The following is a 25,205-nucleotide window of genomic DNA, read 5'->3' as shown; positions in this document are numbered from 1 at the left end:
AGGCCAATACAGAGTTAGTATGCGAGCACATCAAATACCATTTAATGGCGGCCGTACACGGAAAAAGACGACTTTTTCCAGAAAAACACATTAAAAGTAAGCTCTGTTGAAAATTCACCGTTTCTTCTATTTTCTGTGCATTTTTATTTACATATATATATATATATATATATACATACGTATATATAACGCATATATATACGTATCCATCAGGATTTTTCGTAAAGTTTGTATAGTAAGTAAGAAATATAATGTTTACATACATTACATTTTGAGGAAACATACTCCAAGAGAACATGACATCACCTCACCGTCAATCAATTTCTATTCACTGCACAGTGCACAGTGCATCTAGAGACCAGAGACGACAACAACAACGAAAACAGAGACGCGTCCTGAACATAGATAAAAGTTTAGTGACACCAAAAAGGGTTTTATGTGAGTTTGTTTGAATTATTAAAAGCACTATATGTCAGCTCAATGATTTTACTCGTTAAACTATATTTCCACGCGTATTTTTAAAGGAAAATAAATTATTAAGAAATCAGTAATCATATTACTATGTCATCGAATCTGAAAAATATAAAAAAAAAAAAAAATCAATAACATTTTGAATTCTTTAAAAATTATCTCAAAAACTAAGTATTGAGTTAATAATATTTAAAAAAAACGAAAACTTTTTTCCTACTACCTATTGTGTTACAGCGAGTATTATAGAGTAATTATTATTTTTAAATTACTCTAAAAATAAATTGACTTTATAAATCACATTAATATATTTGTTTTTATTATTTCGATATTGATTCATGTTGTATAGTGTTATAGAATATAAAACAAAATTTAACATCGTTGAAAATAAATGTGTTAAGTGATATATTTAGAGAACGGATTATTTATGCATTTATCATATTTGAAAAAAAATGTGATAACAATAAAATCAAGATATTTTTTTCTGTTTTGACTGTGCAGTAATTGAAAAACATAAAGAATAAAAATTTTGTCTCAAAAGTATTTCCATTTCGCTTTATCGGTGTAAACGGAAAATTTACATTTTTTTTTTTTTTTTTGTTTAACATTGTTACAAATTACTGTTATATAATTTTTAAATAGATTTAATAGGGTGCAGAAATAAATTTATAAAATCTCCTTACAATGTTTTTAAAATATATTTATTTTTGCACTTATTTATTAAAATGCAATACGTATTATAGTTAACATTATTATCATTAGTCAGTTTAAATTTTTATAAAGGTATTTTTGAGTTATGATTGTAGTATGATTGATATAAAATATCGTTGAGAGACTTATTTTTTACAATTTTTTGTTTATTTTACATATTAACAAAATTTAATTTTTTAAATGTTCACTAATTTTTTCCATCTTATTTCAAAATAAGTTAATACGTACATTCAAAATGTTTTTATTTCATATGCCATGACGTTTAAGTGGCACCTAGTAAAGCTATTATATTCAGTGGTCAGCCACGAACGTGGTAAATTTTTTTTATTGTTATTTTCCCCTTAGGGCCCTAGGGAAGTTTGAGTACCCTTGTAATCCGTTAAGTTCTATAAATCCGGGCACAATTAACGGGATGGACACCGTGAGTGCCTGGGGTCTTTACCCTCTGTCTCATCTACTTCTCACAGGCACCAGAGGGACACTCATTACATATTCTAAACTGGTCCGTCTGTCCCGAGGTGATTGAATTAATCGTTGGTAAGATGCCCTTTCAAAACGACCTATAGCACCTGATCTGTTTTACAATATATTTCCAAAACCCCGAGCATACCTAAAAGTCTTGTTGATGCATAGATTACGCGTGTTATCGTAGATTAGAGGGATGTACTAACTCTAACTATAACCAACAACCAAATTGTAAATATGAATAATCCAAAAATCAACATTTTATCAAAATATACTGTAAAGGTTCTTAGCTTAAAACTAATAAATTAAAAACAATAAAAACAAAATGACAAGTAGATACCTAATACAATTTTACGAAATTTAATAATTCATGTTTACGTTTCTTAAAAAAGTGAAAGAAAGAGAGACTTAAATAATGTTTATAACAACGAATGTATATGGAGATCAACAATATATTAACAAAAACTTGTAATAATGTAATTAAGACCTCATAAGATTTAATTTACGTAGTTATTACAGGACCTTGTTCAATATATAAGGTTTTAAATTCCAATAAAGTAACTATATTATTAAAACTAAAAAATAACAATAATCTAAAAATAATCATTTTGTTCTTCTTGGAATTTTATCTCAAAGGGATTGTAATTTAATAAGCCAAAAATCCAGTAAGGTATTAGAAAACCTAATGTTACTATTAATTTATTATGTATCAAATATTGTTTACTGATCAAGGTATCATTTTAGATGACTGTAAGTATCTGTGACATTAAATTTTAAAATAATTATAAGAAATCAAAGTAGGTATTCACTTACTTAAATTCCTAATGTTTTCAACCTCTCTTTATTTTATTTTTTTTTTAATGCTAACCAGCTTGAGTAAATTAATGAAAGAATTAAATAATGCCATAACAATTACATAACTGCAATAACATTTCCAATAGATTTATATGGTTAATTGAAACCAGTAAAATACTTCTACAACTGTTATACATGAAATCAAAAAAAATTATATACAAATAAAAATAGTTATGGGGTGTTAATAACTCAGAGCGCTTCAGTTTTGCATTAAATTTATCAATATTTGTCCAAAAAATAAAAAATTAATATCATAAAATTAATTTAAATTGAAAAATTGGGGTACTTATTTTAAACATTTAACTTTATATTATCACAATGCACTCTTTAAGTACGAGTAGTATTCAAAAACTTAATAATATGAAAATATGATCTTAAAACATATTTAAAAATATAAAAATCAAAATTAGAATAAACCCATTATTAATGGAAAAAATTAGAGTAAGCATTTTTGATGACTCGCCTTGTATAATTATGTAATATTATTGTGTACAGTAAATCTATACTTCACCAATATTGGATCTAAAATATATTGGCAAATGCCTATACATTTTGATATAAATATGAGTGTTTATATAATAATACTATATAATATAACCTATCATTTATACACTTCATTTATTTTGGATATATCTCTGCTCATACTAAAAATAATGAAATTTTTTTTTGAATCTAAATTTTGATTGTAACGAATAAAAAACTGTACACAGGACTTAACACCACATAATATATCTTACATGTTATTTAATTTTATTGCTGTCTTTCATGTTCACCCATTACTCTCGAGGTTAATGCCCGTGAAACTCACTTAAGTAGATTTCTGGAAATGGAATTGCTATACAGGTGCACAGTATCATAATCTTAAATTAGGTCTTGAACAATTACAGAAGTGCTCTTGGTCGAAAGGTTTTTGTCGAACGCATTAAAGTACTTCAGTTCTGTAAATTTAAGATCAGGCGGAGTATAATCTAACAAATTCAAAAATGTATTGATATGCATTTAATTGAATAATTATTAGTGTATTAAATTTTTATAATTGTAAATTTAATTTCCAAATTGGAATAAAACGCAAAAAAATTTAAAAAATGTAATAATATAAGCTACATAAAATATTTTTTCCGAAAATCCGCAGCAAAATTGTACACCGGCCATAATACCTAAATCATTATCTCGAATTAATATTTCTAAAAAATACGCTCTCCATTATTTTTATTATTTTTTTTTTTTTTTTGTACATTGTACAGTGTATATATTGTACAGGGTTAATGTTTATAATATACTTGTATTATATTATGTCTGACTACAAAAAGATAAAAAGTGAAAATGAAAAAAAAAATACGTATTAAAGTGTGTTATTACGTAATGCGAAATAATATTACATTCAATTTATGGCAAAGACACCCTTTTCCAGACTTATAGGGTTGAGGTTCGTTTACTTTGGACGCCTTTATTACTATCATATATGTAAATGAATATTTCGTATTTTTCCTCGAAAGAGAGGAAATTGAGTTTATTACGTGAATCGGGCAAGAGCTACCTGACCGTAATACACGAAGGGTAGTCACGTGTAATAAAATACCTACCAACGCCAGACGAAGGGTGAGGACACAAACACATTCATACGCACAAGAAGTTATTCAATATAAATTCAAAATAAAAACGGACACTTTTGCACTGTGAAAATGTGTATTCACGACTAATATTTTATTCCAACCGATAGTTTTTATTGTATTACTGTTATTACATTTTATATTTATACATATCGACATTATTAAAATATTTTCGATTTATTGTTAGCAAACGAGTAGCTTGGTGATTGTTTATAGCTGGAAACTTATATATTTTCATTGGATTGGTTTTACGCGTTTAATTACACCATAAGTGATATATCCTATCCCTGCCACGACAGTGCTGACAGGCGACAGCTTTCTGTGAAATGGATGCTTTTTCGCATTCGAAATACAAATTTAAATTGTTTGAAAAAACAAACAAAACTTTCTCAGAAAAGCAATTAGACGATAAACTTAAGAAAACTTCTAACTGAAATTTCGTCAAACTGTTGGCCGTACACGTTTAAATAGTTATTGAAATACTTTTAACGTCAACTATATAAGACATTTTTAAAATATTATTATGACAATAAGTTGACAGCTAAAGATAGTTTTGATAGTTATTAATACTTGGTTAAAAAAATAAATATAACTATTTTTTAAAAATATATCTTGTTATAATTTTTCACAAAATAATATCTTTGCACAATAAAATTAACAAACGCATGCAAAGTCACGAAAAACTAACAAAAATGATTGAATATTTTTACATATTCCACTACTCATGAGTCATGAATAGTTGGTGAAATATATTATACTATTCGGCGATAGAATTTTCTACAGACAAAAATTTTAAATACTTTTTTTAACTATAAGTTATAGAAATAAATCATCACCAAACAAATTATAGTAACATTTAAATATACGAGTATGTAATTATCAACATTATTATAATATAAAAACTAGTGGAATTAAATTGTCACTATTTTTTTTAATAAAATAATACAAAACATTTTTAAAACATTATACTTAAGATGGGATAAAAATATATCAAATTTATTCTAAATTGCTAGTTACACACTTGTATTACCTTCAAACGTTAATTAAAACTCCGGTACAGATGTACATTAGAATATTAAATTAAAATCTATTTCGTTTTCCCCCTACAATATTCCCTCCCTCCAAAATCAGCAATGCGTTTATAGGAATTATTTAATTATAGTAATAATTAATATGCAGATAATTCTGGGTAAACGTTTATAATTTTTTTGTAACACTGCAGTTGACATGGGAATCGAACTGCATCCGCGCGCCATCGAGTTCTAGTGACCCAATGCATGATTTTACTTCCGGTTTTCACATGACCAAAAAAAATTTCTTAAATCAGACACGCCTTAAAATAATATACCAACAACATAATTAATACATAGAGTACTTGTACAATAATAATAATATTATTATAATTAAGTGCAAACGAGTCGCTGCCGTTCTTTGAACGAGTCCGGTAAGCGGTTACACACTTACACTGCGGTATCGAATTAATTTCGAGTTCTTTATCAAAAAACGAAACCCCTCCTCTCCTCCCACCATAAAATTAGTGAGTTGTATGATTACTACATTGTGATCGGTCCGATTCTTTGATGTAAAGGATTCTACTTGGCTAAACCCTGGTAAATAAAAAAATTGTTTCCAATAAATACTAATAATAAAAATATTAAATTTACATACATATGGCCTAAAAAAACTTATTCATCTATTACTTATACTGATACTATACCTATTTTGCTAGGTCTTCCGAAGATATACACACAACACAATCACTATAATGTTATTTATTTATGTATAACCGTATTGAATCTATAATTAACTATTTGAAAAGTAAGAATATCGTAAAAATCTTACTAATTTAATTATGTAGTAAAATTATAGTTGTAAATAATATTATTATAATAATAGTAACTGCCTCACAGATTATTTTATTTATTCATCATTGTTATAACTTAATATTATATAGATTAAATTATTGGTATAAAATGAATATACTCCTATAAGATACATAGATAATAATCCATCAAAACAAAAAATATATGTTTTTAAAAAATAGTTGAGTATTTCATTGATATCGTTATTTTATAAAAACCGACACTCAACAGGTCAATAGTATTTGAATTCTGAATACTTCTCAAAATTGTAATATTTATTATAATTCTTTTTGAACATCAAAAATTACAATACTGTACATTTCTAAATAAATAACTTCAATCGTTATAGCGAATAATTTTTAGAGTTATATCATAACACTTAGCGAGGGACCAAATAGATCGTCAACCGTTGGAGAAAAAATGCAATACAAATATTTCAAACATACTTAACCTATTTGCGACCGAAATGTATTCCCTACCGCTATGGCACTACTTGTAAACAATACCTACACTTTTTTGTATAATCAACTTTTACCTTTGATCGAGTCTTGGAAAAAATTTTAAATGAATTCGCAAAAGCTAAAAATAAAAGCACACGCAAATTTGACTGTGGAAAAAACCACCAAACCACCTGAACTCGTTAAGGAGTAAAAAAAAGCTGCAGACACGACAAAGAGAGTGTTTTACGCAGTGCAAACGAGTGTCTACCGTCAACCGTCCGGAACAGTTGATATTTTGTTCTTCATTGAGTGTTGTTTTTACAAATTTCCCGGAACAAAGATTTCAGGCCCAAAACCATGAGGGCATTTCTACGTCAACCGCGTGAACAGAGATGCTATATTATATCTGCCGAGTAAAAGACGTTTTATTTTTTATGCTTCATGTAGATACGACGTGACACTCTTTAACTTCCAATCCAAACGTTAGTGCAGTCGCTACGAGTGCGTTAAATTTCAAAACAACAGCCCAAATCACGTAGTCACTATACATCATTATTATATTAAACTACTGATATGTCAGAGTTTTTAATATTAAAAATAATATAAAAGAAACAGTTTATCAAAATACATATTTTTTATTGTATTGATGATATTGAATTAATAGATCTTTACTAATTTATAGTTGAAATATACATTTAAAACTGTATAAATAATTTTTTAGGGCTCGTAGTTTCATGCACTAAAAAACTATTTGAATGCCTATTATAATTTAAAAAATGTTTAAATATAATGTAAAATATGATTTCGAAATTATGTCATTATTTAAATTCATAAATGCGAAAAAAACAGTTAAAAATTATATGAATTTATAATATGTATTACTTAATATAAATAAATAATTATTTGTAATCTTTAAAACGACGTTTTATGTTACCAATACGGGTATGAATGTGTAATGCCTTAAATATTTTTGTTTATTTAGTAAACCATATGTATGAATAAATAATAGTTATTTTCCTTTTTTTTTATGTAAAAACTGTTACATATACTCATACAAAATCTTTATTTTTTTAACACATTTCAACTTTTTAAAGTTTTCTCATAAAAAATAATCTATACATGTTAGTATTGAATATTAGATTAAAATAATTATCAATATTACAACATTAAACTTTTAAAAAAAAAGGAATGTTATAACCCCAAAAAAATATTAAAATATTTTACAAATGAAAATGTCAAATATTGTATCCTAGCTATATTCCAGTAATTTTTATAGGGATTTCTATATTATCATATACTCATCTAATATATAAAATACACCTTAAAAATATTGATATACAAATACATGTTATCGCACGAGAAATGAAAAAATGTACAAGTATAATCAATGTATTGCATATTATTTGTTTTATAAAACTAATCTAAGCCTGAAGTATTCTCATTTTAAGGTCTTGGCATCAAACAAAATGCTACTGGTGGCAGTTTAACCGTCCACTTTTTGTCTGGAAAGTATTCGAAGGGGCTGTTTATAAGTGTTCGTTCTCCTTAGACCTTATACATACAATCTTTATTGCTATACAACAACTTTAACTACGGTCTATATTCAACTGTCTACATTATACAACAGTCAATGGATAACATTATAAAATAAAAAAATGTGTGAAATATTATTTTTTGATTAGTACCTAAATAGATACATAAACTAAAACTGTTAAATACGTAATAATATATTGTAGACGGTAGCTCTTATTAACAGAGCCTATTGAAAAATTATTGTCGGCTGAAAACGGTTTTTAATTTATTATTAATATTATGTGAAGTAGGTACTATATTATATTGTACATAAATGTTAAGTGTAACAGACATGACACTACACGGCTAACTTAACTGCTGACAGATACAATAACATATTCGCACACAATTGACTGTAAGCCCTTTTTCCAATACATGCCCCAACTAAGGATAGTTTGTTATACATGTTATACATCAACAATATTCAACATACTAACGACCACCGAACTCCGTAAGACAACGATACAGTCGTCTTTCATTGTAAAACTTTCAAGTTACATATTTTCAAGTATAATTTTTATAAGTATTTAGTAATATAACAATAAAAACTGCTATTGAGCCCGGGTTATTTAAAAATACTTTAGATCCTTTACCTCGGTAATTATATCCACAGGGTCCCACGGCTCTCCCTGGATATCTTATATTTAGTTGGTCGTTCCCCCAACCATTTTAATAAGGTACGACAAATAAAATATAACGTTATATTTTGTCTTCTAATAATGTAAAAGGTCGACTACAATATTTATCACACGAGGAGTGTTACAATTAATCCGCTTTATTATTATGACATAAATATATCTTTTGGCTGGAGATCTATATGATAGTCCAAGACGCTATTTTTGTCACGCTTGATGATGCCATCAGTTTCTATGGTAACCATTCGCATTACTATGACGAACGCGTACATAATGTATACCTATTATTATTGTAATAATTATTTCTTTGCAATCATGAGGTTTATATTGTAAAAATATGATCCGTTGTATTTTCTCTTAAAATTTTATGTTTTAATTAAGTAATTTTAAACGCATAGTAGTAAAGTATAAAAGTCGACGGTGTCGTATTACAGAAATGGGACGACCGTCAAAAACCCCAATCACTCTCACAGTGTGTGTGTGTGTGTGTGTGTGTGTGTTTGTCGTATATATACGCTAAAACCATTTTTAAATCGATGGACGTGCAATGTGACATTGAGAGGCGAAATTTCGAGTGTCTATTGTTGTGTTATACGATTCGATTAAAACGACGTCGGGGGAGAAATAAAAAACAATCTGATCAAGTTTAATATAGGGGGAAAAACTACGGTTTGAAAAAATAAATCGTACACATTCGACCTGGGGAAGTGGAGGACACAGGCGTGAGTTGTCGAAATAGACTAGAAATTACTAGAAGCACCTCTACGACATATCTATTATATAGTGTTATACATCGGCGGAAAGAAAATTATACGCACGGACGACCTCGACAACTATATTCTAAGCGAGTGAACAGATAATACTACCGATTTTCGTTCACGTCAACCATTCATCGCAGCTCATTAAATATAACAATGTCATGTACGGTGTACCACCTACTATAGCAGAGCGTTGAACACGTTACATTGTATTTCGTCCATAATATTATTGTACAGATGAGAGGACCGCGTTCGGCGTAATGTCTGAGGGCCCGAATTCTGTAATAGTACGTTGTGGAGTCTAAACCACGGGAACGTTCACTGTCGGAAAATAAAAACGTTCCGGCAAAACGGATTCGAAAAAAAGTGTTTTCCCGACGCGAATATCGTGTTTTGTTTTACCGGAACCACGTATAGGTACGTTTGGAATATACACGACGTTTCGACTTCCGGATAGCCTAGTGCTCTGCACCGGACAATCGACGTTATATTGTGTATCGACTGTCTTTGCCGATATTATTTATTGTGTGCAATACGTATAAACGATCCGCCAGGATTACCTACCGCGAAACGATGTGTTCCCAGACAATGGTGGTAACCGGTATATGGTATACTTTAATAACGACGTTATACCTATAATAATGACCCGGTCGTGTACATTTACGATATTATCCTTTTCGTGTATAATGTATTACGGTCCGCGATCACGACACTAATAAAGTAATTATCTGCGTGACGGGCGGGGCGACGTAGGCGGCGGTGGGGGCGAGCATAAAAAAATATTACGCCGGCGCGAGGACTCGGTCGTCGTCGTGCACAAAAGAATGTCGAAAAACTGGTTTGCAGACGACCGGCAGCGCACCGTCTGCTCCGCCTTTTTCCTACTCCGCACGCGGTCGCCCGAACACACACTCGGCACGGGCTCACTCGTATACTTCCAAAAATCCAATTAGAGAGAGAGACCAAAGCTCCCATAGTGTAATATTGTTGCCAGCCACATGAATTATTATTGTTATTACGTGGTCGGTAAGTCGAGGGGAATCGGTCCGGCGGCGGTCTCGGGTGTGAACGCTGCCTATATGATGTTATTATTATATTATTATTACCATTGTGGCCGCCGACGATTGCGTTGATGTCTTCATCGCGTCTCTCGGTCGGATACAGTCTCGTTTCCTTCGGCGGCGGTGCGCGCGTCGCCTATGTCTAATACGGTGTATATATATATCTATATGTGTAGGTAGGTTTTTTTTTTATTCCGACATTATAGTTCGACATTATTATGTTCTCCGTTTTTTTAATAGATACCTGTTCTCTCCCAGTAATGTGATACATATTTATTATTATTATTGTTGTGCAGTATCGTGGCGTGTACACGCAACACTATTTCCGACAATAATATTATATATTTTTATTATTGCCTTCTAGCGAGTTGCGGGTTTACGAATCGAACGGAATTCGTGATATTTTATATACGTATACTCGTGTCGTTTATCATCTCTAAAAGAATATCGCGGTGTTTTTTTCTCTTCTTTTTCCGTATTATAAGTATCGAAATCTATTCGAAAACGCGCATACGTCTATATGTTTCATATTATTTTAGTATAGGTGCGACCTAATACTACACTTTGCGCTAAAATATTTTACCTGGAGCTTTTATTTTTTATTATTTATGTATTCGCCCCTTGTCACCTATAGCAGTGTTTTCACTTTTATCCGTCCGTCTTTCACTCGTTTTTTTTTTTTATTTCACGAATATACGTCATAATTATGTTGTCGATAAATTGTTGATTTGTTGATGATAACCACCGCGCCACTTGAATACGATCGTTTTTTTTTTTTTTTGAAGGTCTTTATTATTTTACATAACACAGTTTAGGTGGGTATAGTCGTGTAGACTAAATATTTATTCGATTAAAAAAATGGTCGATAATCCTACATGTGAACATCGTGGTAACCAACAATTTCCAACACCTTGAGACTGCAGTATTTTATACTTCAAGCCATAATTATAGGATTACTACTATTACGTGTTCACCATTTTATGTGTTTTTAATCAGTTTCTTAATTCATTTTTTTTTCATATATTTTAAATAATTTTATTGGGTACAATAATATTCTGCACATTGTTTTATTTTACAACGATAGAAGTTGAGTTCAAAAAGTTTTGTTGAAAGCATAAAAGCGAAATTGAATTAAAATCTTTGTCATTTGGGTCTAATTGGATTTTTTTAAGTTTCCCCTTTTTGAATTATGTACTATACTCGTACATTATTATGTATTTTATAAAACGGGTGACTTACTTTTTCAACTTTTAAGAAAATGAATATTTGAGAAAGCACACTTTGGATAACATACGTACTCATATTTTAAAATCATAATACTGTATAAAAAATAAATCATTTGAAATATGCTCAGGAAAAAATGTAAATTGTTGTATATTATATACAATATACACTCAGTATAAACACGGTATATACATATTATTTTCCACGGGCTTTCTCTCGAGTTTATTAGATACTTAATCTGTTTTATTGACACGCCAACTAAAATTGTATGGAAGTCGTTTTGCAAACATAAAACTAACATTACTACACGAGTTTTATACCTAAAAAAAAATAAAAAAATACACATTTGTCTTGATTGAGCGTGCTACAATTATATGAATGAATCAACTATTATCGCTGATTAATTTTTATAATATTTCGACCGACTATCTCATTTAAAAGTTTATTCAAAACAAATTATAATTACTGCTACAATTGTTATTGCGATAATACATGTGTACAGATTTTGTTTTAAACCGTTTTTAAAAGTTAATTAAAAAGGGTAGGTACCTCCTTTTCCATTGTATTATATAATATAACATCTGACATCAAAGAGTATTCACTAAGATACGATTAGCATAAAGACGAATATACACTAACAGCGTATTTTATCAGTATTTTCTTGTCATGTTAAATTGTTGAACAATTTTCCCATCAATTGCATATAAATTATTTTAATAAATAGTAAACAATGTTCATTTTTTTTTTTTTTATGTAAAGACAAAATTTAAATCTGTAAAATACAAAATCCATTGTATTATTAATGCGATATGTAATGAAAAAAAGTTTTTACAAGTACATATTTCGAAAATTCAAACAGTCAGTCTTATTTGTATTGTTTCTACGTTTTCAACAATACAACATTTTACATAATAGTATAATATGGTAAGGTACATTTTATATACAAGTACGTATAGGTATAACTGCATCATATTAAATACAGACTGCGTATAATATTTTTAGTATTAAATCCTTAAAACTCTGTAAGCTATGAAAACGCTATTTCATCGCATATAACTACCTACCGACATAATACGTATGCGTTTGTATTATAATATGTATACAACACTTGTGTTATAACTGACGCGTTTATCATATTTTTTATTTATTTATTATATTATGATTTTAACCAAGGTTAAATTTATACATTTTCTTACCAATATAAGCATTAATAGAACCTACTAACCCGATCTATATTCACCGGTGAAATTAAATCTGGTAATATTCTAAAAAAAATAATAATAATAGGTTTATTGAATTTCTATTTTACTCGCTAATAACATTTAAGTAATCAAATATTTAACAATAATTGCTTTTGATAATCTATACTATACGCTAAAATATAACAACAAAACAGTAGCGCACCAGTTATCAAAAGAAATCACGTATAGTTATTTCTTTATTTCTTTAAAGTCAACAAACTTAGTTCAAAAGTAAAGTCTTATTGAAAAGCTCTCAGTATACATACATTTATTGTAATACATATGTTGTGTGAACTAATACGTAAGAAAAGCATACAAATTCATACACACGCTTTACGTTCCGCAATGTATGTTCGAGAATTTGAAAAGTTATAATGATTTCATTGAATCTTTAGGTACATAAATTAAATATAACTTTTTATTCGAATTGTTAACTATACATTTCAGAATGAATTCATATTATTTTATGTGGTTTAAAACAAACAACGTGATATAACATTTTGTTAACACTTACTTAATATTTTTCTTGTTCAACGGTAAAAAACTTTAAAAAACAATATGTACCTAAATATTTTTGATGGATATGACATTTATAAGAGGTCAGTAGATAGTTTTTATAGTAACGTAGTATAGGTACTTCGTAATTTGGTTCCATATTTTGATCATTTAAGTAAATATATATATAATATATTAAAAACAAAGATCCAAAAAAACACAAAAATAGTTTTTATTTGTAATTGTAAGTACTACAATTTAACATTAACATTGTATTTTATATTGATTGTTCGCAAAACAATTGTTGTCAAACATGGAATAACGGTGATTATAATATTATATACCTAATATGATTTATCTTCATTAATAATTCATTCAATAGCTTTCAATTTATTTTGAATACAAACAAAACAAAGGTAATTAATGGACTGTATAATACAATATTTACTAATAGATTTCAATTTAAATATAAATAAAATATAAACATATATCACAATTATATGTAAATGTAAAAAAAAACAATATTTTAAATTTATCAATGTACTAAGTAATGTAGGAAGTAACGAAGTAACTATAATATAATAAGGTTAACAGATAAAATTTAATACTTCTTATTAAATAATTTAGTATCTTAAACAGAATCCATTAACTTAACAAAATATTATCTCAAATCATTCAATTTGCATAAAATGAATAAGGTATTTCCTGATTATTAATAAATAAAATATTATACACAACTTTGTTAAGAGGACACTAAACCCGCTTGTGTTGTTCCGTCTTACAAACGCGAATAACATGGGAACTTTTCGTTCAATTGAATCAATTTTGTGTGTTAAGCTTGAATATTAAAGTGAAGTAGAAAATTATCTATGTTCTCTCATTGATTTCTACGATAATATTTTAATTTCTATAAACAAATTATGAGTATATGTATAATATTAATATTTAAAAATGCTCATAACTCGCTTAAAAATTAAATAACGTACAAAACCAACGAGATAACATAGGTTATAATGTCCTTACCTTTAAGTTTGATAATAAGTTATTTCACTCTTATATTTAAGCTAAACATTCAAAATTGGTTCTACTGTACGAAAATTTCTCATGTTGTACGATTGTTAGACGTAGACTACACAAGCGGATTTGATATGTCCTCTTAAGCTTTCATTCCAGTATTAATTTTTTTATTTATAATTGTATTTTTAAACTCTCCTATCAATTAATGAATTATAGTTTCATATCAATTAATAAATAAACAGATTTATTACAAAATAGAAAGTAACATAACTTGTAAGTTGATGCATAGGCCTGACCAGTACCTATACATCTCTAAATAGTTCAATAACTATCTCAAAATATTGTTATAGTTATGATTATTATAATTTCTACAAAATATGGTGGCATATTATTGTTTTGAAAATTTTAGTCTGCTAACCTTAGTGTTTGCCTCTTGTACGGATTGAAATGGGTTTTCACCTGTAAGTTTTTGGATACATATTTTATATGCATTATTTATTGTACAATAAAAAGTATTTCCATAATGTTATTTACATTTATAAATAAATATTCGTCAAATAATGTTAAGCCCTAATTCTGCTGTATTCATAATCGCTGAAAAATTTGTTGATATGAACGAGAGCACACAAATAAAATATTTTTGATTTAAATTCTTTTCTGAAAAAAAAAATGGATAGTCAACAAAATATAATTTTGTTAAACATTAAATAACATGTTTCAATCGAAATACGTAGGTACTTTGAATTTTAATTTTCAAAAAAAAAAATATAAATATATTATTCGATGATTTATCAGTTTACATACTATACGATACGCTTGAAAATTTTCCAATATACCTAGTCATGATCATTTTATTTGGTCTAAAAATCTAGCAGCAAAAATAGCATTAGATAACTAAAAAATTAATAAATATTATATACTAATATACTAAATGTATGATTCATTAACTATAAAATTATTTGTTATTATTTTTACGATAAAATCAATGTTATCATAATATAATAGATTATGATATTTTTTTAAGGGTTGTGAAATTAATGCACTACAGACTATAAATCCTTAAAAAACGTATTTAAAATACCAAAAAAATCAGTTTAAAATTCGAATAATTTTGCAAACATGATACACAATTTACTTATTAATGAAGATGCTTACAAGTTATAAAAAATTAAAGTATATAAATGTGTGTGTAATAAAAATAATAATTCATAAAATGTATTTTAAAATAAAGTTTATTGACCGAAAGAATTTTAAATATATAATAACATTAATTTTAAAAGGAAAAACAAATGAACTTAAAAGTAATGTTTTATATTTTTAACCAAAAAAAGAAGTATCAACAATAGGCAAGAAACAATTATTTTTACTTGGCCCACAGTACGTATTATTAATAAGAATATAATATAAAACATAAATACGTATATTCATTGTTTATTTATAAAATATGAACAGGAATATGAGTATATTTTAATATTATGAATAGTTTAATATAATTTAACAATAACAAGATTATAAATGTTTACAATTGCCATTTCTCCGTACATATACCTATAATGCATGCATAAATATTAAAAATATAATATTTAAAATAGTAATCGTAATATTATAAAGTGCTATGACTTGACTTGTTTTGAAGCTTTGTCATTTTTAGAACATTCAAATTTTCACATAAACTTTAGGGTGATGAAGATAAGCTCTTTTTAGGAACCGCTATAAAAAATTAACGTAATGAGTTTTGGCAAACAAATAAATAACTGGAAATACTAGTCCAATTCAATGAAAGATATAGAATGAGAAATTTTAATCTTTTGACCTGAAGTGCCATTTTGTTTATTCTATTTTTTTTTTAAGTTTCCATTTCATTTTTATATGTGAAGTAAAAATTTTATTTCACAAATTGGAAACAATGTAAAATTTTAGTGACTACTTTATGAAAAAGTGACCATTTCACAAAATATTTTTGTATTTTACGAAGTGCGGAAAAGTCGTTATTTTTTTATGATGGATAACTTTTTATGAAATTATCAATTTCATGAAGTGTCTATAACGTATATATTTTATAAAGTATATATAAATTATACTTATATAATAGAATATTATATACTTTCGACTCATAATTTGATCCAGCAAATTAATTTATTCCATTTGCGTACTTTTGTGACTGATTTGTAGCTACTCACAAGTTTCGTTTAAGTTTACCCAATTAATTTTTCGATTTTAAAAGAAAGTTATGCCCTTTGAGTTTTGTTACGTTGTATAAACGCACAAATAAACATTTATTCCAAGTAGAAAATATCGATTATAGACATTTGTTATTACTTTCATACTTATATTATGTTGATTATCTGCATATTTATTTGTATAACATTAATAATAATGCTCCTTAATGATTAATATATTTTGTGTCAATTTTGTTTCTACGACGCAGATGAGATTGGTTTATTTTGAATAATAATAATTAAAATAATGAGTATAAACATCTTGAATATTCTTCATACAGTCATACGTGATGAAGATGAAATAATAATAATAATGGCTTGATATACTGAATGCATTTTATTATTTGCGTCATTGCATTACTTCTTACAATTTATAGATGAACAATAACTCTAAAATGTATTACCAAGTATATTATACTCTTTAAAATGATACTATGAAAATTATTACAGACTTTGAGTATAGTCATGTGAAAAAATGCATTCAGTCACCATCGTTATGAACAATGATGCATCATCGAAAAAGGACACGGAACGTTAAAAGTACTTCTAGAATATACGGATGGCTTAATTTTTATGCTCCACAAGTATAATGATGTAATCATGAATTTCCTATTATTATTATTATTATTACTTTATCTGAAGAAATCATATCTTGCAATATATTTTGATTTATGTAATTACTAATTACTAATTTAATCATATTTTGAAAGACTCATATCGAAAATTCAAAGCCATTTAATATTGAATAACACGAAAAAAAATCTGATAAATTCATGTTCATCCCTGAACAAAAAACAATCTTGTATAATGAAAATCTACTCTGTAGAATGAAATTTAATTTATTATTATCCTCAAAACAATTCATCGTGCCAATAAAATATTTGTTGAATTTATTGGTTAATTAACTGGAAAAAAGTTCTAATATTCAAATGCATATTTTGAAATATTTTTTTTCCAAATAGTCTACTACGACGAGTATCATATACTTGTAAGATAAAATCTATTCATAAGGTCCACGATTCCATGGACAGAGAATACACGTGGACTAGACATATAGTTTTTAGTTGAGTTTTCTAATCTTATTCTTTTTTTGTATGTAAATCTATTGATTCGAACCTTTTTTCTAATCCTTTACAACAAAATATGTATAGAAGGTTATTTTATTCGGTCGGCTTATGCGATTATTAACACTTTTGGAACTCAAAATCGAGAATTGAAAATCAAAAAAATCGATTTTTTGATAATCCTTAGGGCCGTATTGATAGTAATTATTATATTTTAAAAGTGTACTATAGATAATATACGATCGAATATTATGACGCAGACTGCAGTTCGATTTCACACACAATAATTGAATAATAATAAGGCGACCGACTATAATTAAACGTGTATATATTTTTCAGAACAGGAGTAAAACGCCATTATTATTAGATATGAAGGATTAAAAATGTATAGTAGGTATACAAATGCGAGTCCAGGGTAGAAAAATATCAAAAAAATAAAAATAAAAAAATGTATTACGCTTGTCAGCGCACATGTGACTGCTGTCGGTTATCTACCATGATAAATGATTATTCCAAAGTCGTCGTTGGCCAAATCTCGACATAGTCGGCGACGCGTGCGAAGTAGACGGACACGTTATATTTAGATAAGTACACTAAGATAATATATCATAATATCAACGTATATGTAATATATGCTACTCATAAAAACGATAATGTTTCTATAATACTGTACGCGTGTTGATCTTAATAACATATTGTACCTATTACCAAAAACGGATTAGCGGAAAGTTACTCACCTCTGGTTTTAAACGGGCACGTATTACAAATATACGCGCGAAACGATACCGGCCACCAAAATATATTATAACATCGGAAGGTGTCTGCGTGATGTGCGCACACGTGAGAATCGATCTCTCTCCGTCTCAGGTTTTTAATTTTCCACCAAGATTTTGCGTTCTTACTCTCGTCGACGACGACACGTCACCCGCAAGTCGAGTCGGGCTTAGACTGGCGTAGAGTAAAGCGTGCACTATACAGATATCGGGCGACAAGCACGATATATAACCGACGGACCCTCGTTTACGCGAGTGTCACGATGGGACCGACCACGGTGACCGCGAGTACCTGGTATATACACGTTAACGGGTAACCGATATATTATTGTCTCAGTGCCGGGGTGAAAAAAATCGCGGAAATTCGCGCGAACTCGCCGAACACGCACACACGTTCGACGGGAGAGAGACGAGTGAGAGACGAACAGGAAGAGTTAACACGGTTTGAAAAAAAAAATAATAAATAAATAAATAACGAACGGACGCACAATAGTGTCTCGTGCGTAGGGAAAAAGCGGAAAAACGCGAAATCGCACGCGAACGAACGACGGTGGCGGGCGGACTGACGAGGACGACCGGACCGGCGGAAACGACCGTGTGATGCACGCGGTGGCGACGAGCAAGCTAAGTCGTCGTCTCGTCGTCCGAGTCGGAGTCGCAGTCGCAGTCGACGGCGGCGCGCGTACACAGTTTATAGACGCGTTGGCCGGGCAACCGCACAGCGCGCGCCACACACACACAAATTTACACTTCACACACACGCGCGCGCCGAATAGGATATTATGGTCCGCCGCCGCCGGTGAACGCACACACAAAGGACGACCGCAACGTGCGTCCGTCGTATATAAAATGCGCTCGTGCTCTCACAACGACGACACTATATGTGTCACGGTTTCATGCTAAACGCCGAACGTAATGAATCATAACGGCACGGACAGGTGATATTACGTAGGTATTATGCCGCCGAACCCGGTGGTTGTTTTTCGATATGGTGGAAAAAAAACGCTCTCGTTTTTTCGCTCCCCGAACGGCTGAACGCGCGGGAACATAAATATATATCGCGTCGACGTGCGATATCATCGTGTGTACACAAGTCTCTGTTTTACGATCGGTTTATATATTATTATCATTTTCGTTTTTTTTTGCGGACATACGCGCTCGTATTTTTTGCCTCTCCGGAATGGGTTTAATATAAGTCTCAGATACCCGATACGTGTAGGTAATAGATATTATATGTGAGTGATTAGGTGACGAGGAGGAGGGGGTCGCCTTTGGAAAATCCTTAGAAGAACCTTGGTTCTATGAGTCACCCCCCCCCCTCCAAACTGTCCGAATAAAGATGCTGGACGTCAAATACTTTACGATTTGTTGTAGGTTTACAGCTATGTTTTTCTGTAAATTTTTTAATTATTTTAGTACATTTTTTATGGTAAATTATCTCGCACTCCCCGAATTTGGACCCAGTACGCTTAGAATACAATATTTTATGTTCATATAGAGAAATTGTTACAAAAAAAAAAAATTTACACATAATACAATAAGTTTGCATTGCTAAAAGCTAATAATCATAGTTTTTTTTAAATATTTTATTTTTAAAAAAAATAACTTTCTAAGTTGTACTTCAATGTCTTATTCCTCTTGTCGCCTATTCGAAATGGTTTACACTACTGGTTTAGGCGTGTTCGTGCAAACCGATATTGTTCACGAGTGAAAATGTGTGACTTACGCATTAAAATAATAAAATCATTGTCGTTACTCTTCGTTAGATTATTGTAGGTCTATACTATTTGAATTTTACGACGGTTTTTGTTGTTAAGCGAAAATAAAAATAAATTCAAATCGTGTTCTTATTAAACACATCATAATAAACTTCAAATAGAAATGGTAATGTATACATATTACACATTATAACGATGATGACGATACGATAAATAATAAATATGTGTTAATGAAACGAATGGGCTGAAATTTTCCAAAAACACTTTAATAAAGTTGCTTTTATCGCATATCAAAAACGTACGTAATTCGATTTACAGCTCGCATAATATTATAATATAAATTTTATGGGACGTTATTTGGAGCAGTACTGATGTTTTATACAACGTAAAAAAACGATATTAAATGTTTCAAAAATGAAAAGAACGCTTCATTCCAACAAAAAGAGGGTTCCTCTTGTTTTCAATGCAACAAACAATCTAGTGAATTAAATGCGTTTACTTGGGAAAATGTTGATAAGATTTAGAGATCAAGAATATATTTTTTAAGATATAATAGCTAAAAAAATACATATTTAAAAGAATGTTCAGAAAAGTTTTGATCATAATTTAAAATAAACCAAACCTAAAATATTAAAATTTAAAAATTTAATGTATGGGTTAATAATATTATAATGTCTTATATTATTAAATTACAGTTTTTAGCGACTGTATTTTCTTCTCTTTCACTTGCATTATGTAGTAGTAGTTAATATAAACGCTCATTAATATTTAAAATCGCAAAGTGTTTTAATTGGTAGAATCTTTTCAACAATTTAATTTATTAAACATTTTTATGTTCAATAATCTTTCGTTTTAAATGAGTATCATGCTTATATATTAGTATTAAACCTTAAACAATTTAATTTTCAAACATATAACAAAATTCATTTTCTAAGTATTCTAAAATACCCATAAGACCATAAATGACTATAGTAGTTTTATTAATTTAACGTATACAAAGCGTTGTAATCGTGTTTGTCTTCCTTATTAATCTTTTTCTCAATATTAAAATTGTTTTTTTTTTTTTTTTAGTACGAGTAAAGTCTTGATCTCACAATTCGCTGTTCTTATTTTTAGAAGTTTTTATTGAACAGCGAGTTTCATCCTTTAACTACTTTTAATCCTCAACAATCTAATTTCCTAAAACAAATGCAGTTAAGCCACTATACGTTTGTACACGTCCGAAGAAATGGCATTTCCTTTTAACGAAAAGTTTATAATTCCCCAAAAGCAGTACATGATCATGTTTTGGTACACTTACATACGTGCTATTAAAATAAATTGATTCGTACACAATATTTAACAAATTATATTATATTTATTATAATATAATTTAAATAAATAAAATTAATTAATTCTAGTCAGAACTTTAATGTAGTTAATTTCATATAAATTATAATATTTCTGTTCAAATCCTAGAGATATTAGACATTTATAAAGGTGCTCGAAATCGAAAACTTAATTTTTTCAAGTTTTGGAAAAAATATTGAAAGTTTTTATTGTAAATGCCATTGTTAAAATTGTACAAGTATGTGCTCAAAAATAATACAACAATTTTATTGATTTGTTGTAAAAAAATATTTGTAGCACATAATTATATTACACATATAATATGTCGTTCCTTGCAGGTCACTGGATTTATAAATATTTTATCTATTATACTCATTGCTGAATATACGATTATTTACTTACTTTTAAAATATATATCAGTTACTGGTGTACAAATAATATTAAAAGTTATAACAGCATACGTTTCTGTACCCGTAAATACAACATTGTATTGTCAATACAATAGTAGTTCATTCTTTAAAATAGCAAAAAGTATATATTGTTTGTACAATAGTCAAACACAGGTATATTAAAAATAAATGTTACTACCTATCATAGTACGTATTGCAAATTGTTGTCATTATTCTCATATTTCATGAAATAAAACATTGTATGACAACTAGCAAAAACTAAAATTGTAATCCCAAGTAAATAATTGAACGGTTATTTTATAAATATACCTAATACATCTAAGTTTTGCCTGCCATAAGTCATAACCATACGAATCTGCATATTTACTTCGCGGTACACTCAATAATTAGTTTAAAAATAAACCAAACAAATGATAAAGCTTAAAAAATATACACGCAAACCAAGAAGCTTTTTTTAATATTTTGAAAATTATTTCATGATCGTCGAATAACGTAAGTAATATAATATTGTACATCATTACTGTTAAAAATGTATTTAATAATTTTTTATCTTCAATATTAATCACTAATTATATTGAAATAAAACATTATCTTAAAAAATTGAAAAATGTATTATTTTGAGACGCTATAGTCAAGAAATTCTATATGGTTTTCCATTGGAAATTTAACATGGTGCGAAATGCAGAATATGAGTCCATGGCGTGTGAATTATTTGTAGCTCTCATAACTCAAATGCTTTCGGTTTTCGATTGATATATGTTACGTGGAAGTTATGGAATATACTCGCTTTTAGGTATTTGGTTTACTCAGATAGCTAGTCTTTGTAATAAACTAACAACTCCTATGAATGTCGAATGATATCGTAGCTTTTATTGAGAAAAGTTATGGAATTTAATTTCTATCCATTTTCAAGTTCCTAGCAAGACGATACCATTTCATACACCGTATAAACTATGAGCCTTGAAAAATAAATACGCAACATATATGAATTTATTTTAGGGATTATCGTAAGTTTTTAACTATGAACAAAGTAGTCAACAAAGCTTGCTATTAGTATAAAATAATGTTGTATTAAATTCATAATTATACCTAATTAGGTAGGTACATAAAAATTATTTTACAACTATTTCACATATTTTTTAAAATATTATTTTAAAAATGCTACATTAAACATTCTTACAATAGGAACATTATTAAATATTTAAAATTTCTATTTTCATATATAGCATATTTTAATAAATGTGAATTCACAAATTGTGTTACGCAATAATAATATATTTTCCATTTCAAATATAAATTCAGTTTTACATTTGTATGATAAAAAGGTTTATTAAATAATTATAGTTAAGGGTTTATTAAATTATACATAGAAGTATATTTATCATTTATATATTCGCATATTATATGCACATACGCTACCTAACGGTAGTTAAAAATTGTTTGTATCAATAAAAATAATTTAAGTTAGTCAAGTACGCATTATAATACTATAATTTAATAAATAATATCATCATATTTTTTCGGTTTTTATATTTAGTATTGGGTTAAAATATAAAATGTATTGGTGAGTATACAATATTCTTTTATTTTATTTTTTTTATGTTTAGTTGGCATCTCTTTATATTGTACTTTATTATAACTGAATTAATTATTGGCACTTTACCATTGTTTTTATTTAATCAAATAAGTGTATGGACATTTAAATAGATAATACAGGAATGTGTAATTAATTATTTAAAGTTATTATTATATTATATCCACATGGAATTTTCATTTAAAATAATATTGCAGGGGCGGCCAAACAGTCGATCGTGGACAATTTCAAAGTCTATCATGTTAGAATTTATTTTAGGGCCACGCGCCCTATATGTTTCTTAATAATTATAGTTATTCAATAATAAAAAAAAATGTCTATGGAAATCGATCCTCAAAGGTGAAGTATATTTTAGTTGATCATGACCAAAAAAAGTTTGGCCACCCCTGTAATGTTGTTTAATTTTTATAAAATAAGAATATTGTGTCAAAAAACAATATTGTACTATTGTAAAACGTTTTTGTTTTATTGTTTAACTTTAAATAGTATTAGTTTATATATTAAAATGTTATATAAGGTATCTATTTTATTAGTAAATAGTAATTTTTTTAGAAAAATATTCTCAACCGAAACTCTTAGTATAATTTTGGCTAAAAAAAGATGTAGAAAATCATGAAATGGTCTATTTATTCAATAAACAAATAAATATTTTGAATATAATATTAAAAAATTAATAAATATTTCAAAGTGAAGAGTATCTGTAAATACCTTAAAGGTATGTTGTATTTTTGATTTGATCAAATATTGTACTATATTAAACAAAAATACTTCAAATATTTTTTAGAATATTTCAATTTTTTTTTTTTTAAGTAATAAAAAAAAGGTTTTTCTTCTAAATAAAATAAATAAATACCTTTACAAACTAATTTTATAACATGTTTTTTACTTTATCCCAAAAATATAATATATTTAATATCTATGAAAATAAAATATTTTTATAAAAAAATAAATATTAATAGTCTTCACATCTATTGCATTTAAATTTAATATACGATTGGCTATTAACATTACGATTTACTATTTAGTGTATTTTAAAATTCATATTGTAAAAAATAATAAAACTTAATAATATAATAGCCATTATCAAAAGTTTCAAACAAAAATTCTAATATATTACACAAACAATAAAATATACGTAAATACAATAAACCTAATTATACAAATTTCATCTAACTATTTTAGAGACAATACACTTTCTATGCATATTTATAAAATATTATGTGAAATGTAAATATTATTAAGCACGCTTTATCTTAACCAAACAATAATACTGAGATTTCGTGTAGTTTGAATAATCCAGTTAACAAATAGATAAATAACAATAATGGGTGTGCAACGGTATATCGTCCCATATGAAACGTCATTTTCAGATTTAAACGAAGAAGCGTTGTTGTTCATTACAATATCGTGTGGATATTAACATAATATTATCATACCGTAATTAATACGTATTATAGGCATACACGATACATAGCAATAATATTATACACATGTTTCAAGTACCAAGCTCCTCGAATTCCATCGACACAAGCAACACATTGAGCACCCACTCTATTTACAACAAAAACGACACTGAATATTCGCAGGTCATAATATTTATTACTATCCTTTATTCTCCAAGTCTATAATTCATTCATATTTTTACTTCATTTAGTCTTAAGATTAAAACGCAATCGTTAATTTA

The 25,205-nt window shown here is 28.1% G+C and overlaps 2 protein-coding genes across 5 annotated transcripts in view; one reads left to right on the top strand and one right to left on the bottom strand.

Annotated features, from left to right (window-relative positions):
• LOC114123676 (semaphorin-2A) overlaps window positions 1-19,108 on the bottom strand; it is a 347,857-nt gene extending 328,749 nt beyond the window's left edge. Inside the window, exon 1 of the mRNA XM_027986733.2 lies at window positions 18,435-19,108. The gene's annotated coding sequence lies outside the window, so the exon portion shown is untranslated. The remainder of the gene's footprint in view (window positions 1-18,434) is intronic.
• The window catches only part of LOC114123675 (myogenesis-regulating glycosidase), an 89,891-nt gene that overhangs the window by 34,504 nt on the left and 30,182 nt on the right, over window positions 1-25,205 (top strand). The window lies entirely within an intron of this gene.

The sequence above is a fragment of the Aphis gossypii genome, chromosome 2, assembly GCF_020184175.1.
Source record: "Aphis gossypii isolate Hap1 chromosome 2, ASM2018417v2, whole genome shotgun sequence".
Classification (NCBI taxonomy): domain Eukaryota; kingdom Metazoa; phylum Arthropoda; class Insecta; order Hemiptera; family Aphididae; genus Aphis; species Aphis gossypii.
The sequence above is the reverse complement of the archived record's forward strand: the minus strand, read 5'-3'. Positions and strand labels throughout refer to the sequence as shown.